We start from the raw sequence: 6354 nt of genomic DNA, 5'->3' as shown, positions 1-6354 counted from the left end.
CTAAATCAAGGGAGTGTTTCCACTGGAGGGAGCCATACACAAAAAAATACATTTGTGAAAACTTGACGATCCATAAACTACTAAATGTTTATCAGAGACCAGGGACATTGAAGTGTATTTTAAAATAAAATACCAAATACCTCAATTTTATGTGTATCAAAATAAACTACAAAATACAGCAGCCACAACTGTATCAAAATAAAATATGGTATTTTATATTTTACAAAATACTTTTACAAGGGAGCATGAAATGTCTTCACCACCTACCTCAATTTTATGTGTATCAAAATAAACTACAAAATACAGCAGCCACAACTGTATCAAAATAAAATATGGTATTTTATATTTTACAAAATACTTTTACAAGGGAGCATGAAATGTCTTCACCACCCTTCCATCAATAGGCCTAATGGATCAGTCACTTCACCAATAAACTGACTTAGTGAACTAAACAATGATTGACAGCAACAGCACTTCTCTGAGCAACTCATTCACCTCTACTCCTGTACATAGGTATTCATAAATCTTTGTTTCTCTTTAATTTTAATATAAATTTTGTACAAATTTCATATAGAAAGTCCTGTCTTAAAGATGTTCTCTTTAATCACTGTAAAAGCCATGTAATGCATATATTGAGTTTGGATATATATCTCTTCGTTGTGTTTCCATCATTGAGTGGCTAGTGAATTGACACTATGTCTTCACAGTTTTATATTTTAAAAGGGTGATCTATAATTATTCATTCATTCCTATTCCTTCGGCTTAGTCCCTTATTTTTTTAGGGTTCGCCACAGCAGAATGTACCACCAACTATTTAGACATGTTTTACACAGTGAATGCCCTTCCAATAACAACCCAGCACTGAGAAACTCGCTATACACTCTCACATTTACACACACACTCAAGACACCAAGGCCAATTTACTTCTTCATATTCAGTTATGCTGCAAGTATTAGGACTATTCCCACTCATACACTACGGACAATTTAGCCTACCCAATTCACCTGTGCCGCATGTCTTTGGACTGTGGGGGAAACTCCGAGGAAAACCACGCGAATGCAGGGAGAACATGCAAACTCCGCACAGAAATGCCAACTGACCCAGCCAAGGCTCGAACCAGCGACTTTCTTGCTGTGTGGCGACAGCACTACCTACTGCGCCACTGCATCGCCCCTAATTCCATCTCATTTCTTAAATAAAAATGCTAATGCATTGTACACTAAACTGCTGTTAATTACTACTGATCCTAGCATTGTGCAGTAAACTATTTTTACTGATTGCCAAATAACAGAAAGCACCGATCATAGGCTGCATTTTTATGATGTCAACATGTAGATTTTTCACAAAGTATTTGAAAATATTTTTAAAAAATACAAAACTACAAGACACTAATGTATTTTAATACATAATATAAACCAATTCTCATAAACCCTATCAAAACTACAAAATACTATTTTGCATTTGAAATATGTAATTAAATTACTTGTATCATAAATACTGCCCATCCCTGCTAGAGACCTATTGTTTATGCACATTCATAGCTTAGTAATTTAATGTATTTGTTACACCTACATTTAAATCAGTGTATTATGCCAATATGATTTGCATATAAGAAAGATAAACTGCAACTTTTTGTAACGAAATTCATTAGAAAGTATTGTCAATGTAATGACTCTTGATGTGTCAGCTTGTTAAAGGGTACATCTTAAGTTTTCTAGTAAAAAATTCAAAGAAATCTATCAAGAAGCATTGTCTTGATAAGTTAAATAAAATGTTTTGTTTTAGGAAATAGTCAAAAGTAAGTGATTTTTCTTTCTTTAAAACAAACAATTAATCTGCCAATGGTATTTAATCTTATTTCAGCATAAAACAATATCCTTTTACTTACCCCATTAACCGATTATATAGGCTTGTTTTAAGCCACCTAATTCTGTGATATTATTAGTGAAAACAAGATTTTTTTTTCTAGAAAAGGATTCTTGATTTAAGATTATTTTTTTAAGATATTTTGAGATATTTTTAATAGAAATAAGACTAAAACTAAGCATTTTTGCAATGTTGGTTTGCCCTGTTCAGAATCAGAATCAAAAAGAGCTTTATTGCCAGGTATGTTCACACATAAGAGGAATTCGTTTTCGTGACTGAGCTTCTACAGTGCAACAGCATTACAGAGACAGGACAAAAAAACAGATAATAAATATATTTTAGAAATAGAAGTAAGTAGTAAATGCAAATATACAAATTGACAAGTTTATGTACAGCTATATTACTCTATACAATGTTATATCAGCAGCTGTTATGTGCAAATTAGCATGTAAAGTGTGTTGTTAAATAAGTACATATTTGTATAAAAAGTGTATAGCAAGTAGTAATGTTTGTTCAATTGTTTCACAATTATTATCATCAAGTGTTCATTAGATGGATTGCCTGAGGGAAGAAGCTGTATCTGTGTCGGGCTGTTCTGGTGCACAGTGCTCTGTAGTGTTGACCAGAAGGTAAAAGTTCAAAGAGGCAGTGTGCTGAGTGTGATGGGTGCAGAGTGATTTTGGCAGCCCTTCTGCTTCCTCTGGATAAGTACAGTTCTTGGAGAGTATGGAGGGTTGTACCAATGATTCGCTCAGCAGTTCGAACTATTCGACGTAGTCTTCGTAGGTTGGATTTGGTAGCTGAGCTAAACCAGACAGTTATTGATGTGCAGAGGACTGATTCAATGATGGAGGTGTAGAACTTCAGCAGCTCCTTTAGGAGGTTGAACTTCCTCTGCCGACGAAAAAAGTACAGCCTCTGTTGAGCTTTTTTTGACAATGAAGTCAATGTGAGTTTCCCACTTCAGGTCCTAAGAGATGGTGGTGCCCAGGAACCTGAATGACTCCACTGCTGCCACAGTGCTGTTCATGATGCTTAGTGGGGGGAGAGCAGGGGTGTTTCTCCTGAAGTCCACTATCATCTCCACTTTTTTGAGTGTGTTGAGCTCCAGGTTGTTGTGACTACACCAGACTGCTTATTTCTTAACCTCCTGTCTGTAAGCAGACTTGTCACCGTTCTGAATGAGGCCAATAAGTGTGGTGTCGTCTGCAAACATTAGGAGCTTGACAGAGGAGTCATTTGAAGTAAAGTCATTTTGTGTACAGGGAGAAGAACAGTGGGGAGAGGACACAGCCCTGGGGGGAGCCAGTGCTGATTGTGCGGGTACTGGATGAGAATTTTCCCATTTTCACCAGCTGCTGCCTGTCCGTTAAAAAGCTGTTGATCCACTGACAGACAGAGATTGGCATATATGAGAGAGTATAGGCATAAGAGTTAATTTGGGCAAGAAACGTTTTGGGATGAAAGTGTTAAAAGCCGAGCTGAAGTCAACAATCAAGATCCTCACATAGGTCCTTGGTCTGTCTAGGTGATGCAGAACATAATGCAGTCCCATATTGATTGCATCATCCACAGATCTCTTTGCTCTGTAGGCAAACTGAAGAGAGTCCAGCGAGGGTTCAGTAATGTCCTTCAGGTGGGCCTGCACCAGTTTTTCAAAAGACTTCATGACTGCAGATGTTAGCGCCACCGGTCTGTAGTCATTTAGTCTTTTATGTTTGGGTTTCTTTAGGATGGGAATGATGATGGAGCGTTTGAGGCATGAGGGCACTTCACACAGCTCCAGTGATCTGTTGAAGATGGGGGTGAAGATGGGAGCCAGTTGGTCAGCACAGGATTTTAAACAGGCTGGTGTTGTAAAATGTTCTATACAAGTAAGTGAGTGAAATATAAAACATATATATAAACCAGTTAGTTTGCATAAATTAAAGTTCACACTTAACCACAGTATTTCAAAACAAATCTGTATTTGTATTTCATAATTACATTACCAAATGCTAGCAAAAAAAAACACTCTGTCGAGCCCACTCAAAGTTTTTGTTATTAGCAAGTGCCGAGGTTTTGGAGCAGGTGCCAGACCATATGGGTTGTAACTTTCTGTCCTTTCAGAAACACAAGTCCAATATTATTCAGTCATAGAGTTAAGCATATAAATAAGACTTCTGTATAACTCATAATTCACTATTTATAGTTGGTAGTCCGCACAGACTAGGCGTTTTCTCTTCCTTTGTAGACGATGACCTCATGGCCGTCAGTGCGGTTCTGACCTGTTCGGTTCGGTTATGTGTGTGTGTTTGTCTGTATAGTAAAATGTGGATGTTAAATCGACCCAGGTCACAATCTCAATAACACTCGCAATTCCTTCATCTGCCGCACGAGGGCGCACATAATCTGTTCAAGTCAACAACACCTCAAGTAATATTGATTTCCTCAAAACCAGTTGAACACATTTGTCACAGATGTGCCATTGAACAAACACGTAAACATGAAGGTATGTTGATTAAAAAGCACATAAACCTACACATAACAGACCACTAAAAAGTTAAACCACCCTATATTAGAATCCTGTAGTTTGAGGGTTGTCTTTGAGGAGCCAACTGGCTTAAAATGCCAATGCACAGCTAGTGTTTTTTTTTTAGCCAATGATGAACTTCGGTTGAAAGCTTTATGTGGCTATTTTCAATTTCATAAGGTTTCTGTTACAGCATGGATGTTGTAATGTAATTCAAATATAATTAGTTAAATAAACGTAAGCATCCATTTGGTTGTTAATGCATAAAAAGAGACGAAAGACCACGTCAGTAGCAGCAGGCTAGTGCAAAAACTCCTTTAAAATTGCTGGGGTAAAATTAATCTCCATATTTTAAACACATGGATTGGAAAATATAATTTAATGCAGTGCGTCTTGCTTTGTCTGATGCCCACTTTATGTTGTAATTAAGCCAGGCAGTGAAGATCTTAAACGTGGCAATTTTGTATTACAATTAACCTGAAGGCTGGCTGACTGAAATTAAAAGTATGTGTGCATATACACCAATATGTGAACTAGTTGTTTGGTCCTTAGAATGACTGGATTTGAGTACAAAGCAGCAGTTTCTCCTTTTTGGGTCACTGGTTTTATAGCTGTTGAAGTACTTACTGGCTAAAAAGTTTTTCGAAAATGGCTGACAACACACTTTTTTGTCCTGTCTTCACGCCTCACAATTTACTGCAAAGATAATTAGATTTCCTTCTTCTGCCTACTTACTGTAGTTCTTGAACGTGTCTTTCTTTGAAAGAGAGCATCGTATTCTGGGAATTCTGGGTATCGTGTGTCTCTGTGATCTCAATTCATTACGGTAAGTGACCGGTTAGCGTCACTCTTAAGAGTCAAACACGTGCTTACACAAAAAAAGTACAAATATTACCGGCATCTGTCAGTGTGATGAGTTTGTGTTGGCATATATTTTCATGATTTATGAGAGAGCAAATGGTTTGCTGTCAGTTTGGTGGTTCTTTTGACAGTGTTTTTAATAATCCAGATTTTTTTTTTCTGTATGAAGGGTCATAAGACATAACTTCTGCCATTTTAATAGTCATGTGAATGACGCACACACAATGTAGCTTATATAAAGAGTACAGATTCAAAAGTCTGAAATTTTAACTATTTTTGTGCTTACACTTTGTCTAATAGGGTTTGCCATTGCTTCTAAAGTAAACATAAACATAGGAGGTCAATAAAAATGCTCACTTTAGAAGAAAATTTGATATAGTACAGTCCATGGCTTTTGAATCTGAAATCTTCACAAACATTTTATGTATGTATGTATGAATGTATGTATATGTACTGTATGTGTCTATGCATGTAAATCTAAAGCCTTATTATGCTTTTTTTAAAATCAATTAGAAATTATTTAAAACATTTTGCACAAATCTTTAATGTAAACAGCTAGGGGTGGACTATAGGACTGTTTGTGTGCAGGTGCATAGTGTTTTTTTTTATATAGTGAAAGTATATTTTATAGTATATTTTTATAAGTGAAATCATGGTGGCTCTGTGATTAGCACTGTCTCCTCACAGCAAGGTCACAGATTTAAGTCCCGGACTGTTTCCCTAAAGTTCATTCCACTATGGCGACCCTTGATAAATAAGAGACCAAGCTGAAGGAAAATGAATTAATGATTGAAGTGAAATCACCACCTTCTGGCCTGGGATACATAATGGAGCTTTTCGTTGTTTTAAATATTCATGTGAACTGGGGTTATTTTAAAAAAAAGTGTTGCCATCAATAGATGAGACAATGTAGATGTGTATCTTCAAGAAAGTATTTTAACATAAATTTTCATCATTTAAATGTGTAAAGAAATTGTTATGCTACTCTAAATTCCTCACTGACTATCAGAAGTTAGCGATGATTTTTATTTGACACTTCCAGTCACTTTTGAATTGCCGTTACATAATCATCTGCATGTTCCCTATTAAAGTCATCATGTGAATTCAATTATTCT

This window comes from Danio rerio, chromosome 22 (assembly GCF_052040795.2).
Source record: "Danio rerio strain M-AB ecotype USA chromosome 22, GRCz13ab, whole genome shotgun sequence".
Taxonomy (NCBI): domain Eukaryota; kingdom Metazoa; phylum Chordata; class Actinopteri; order Cypriniformes; family Danionidae; genus Danio; species Danio rerio.
Note: the sequence above shows the minus strand (reverse complement) of the source record.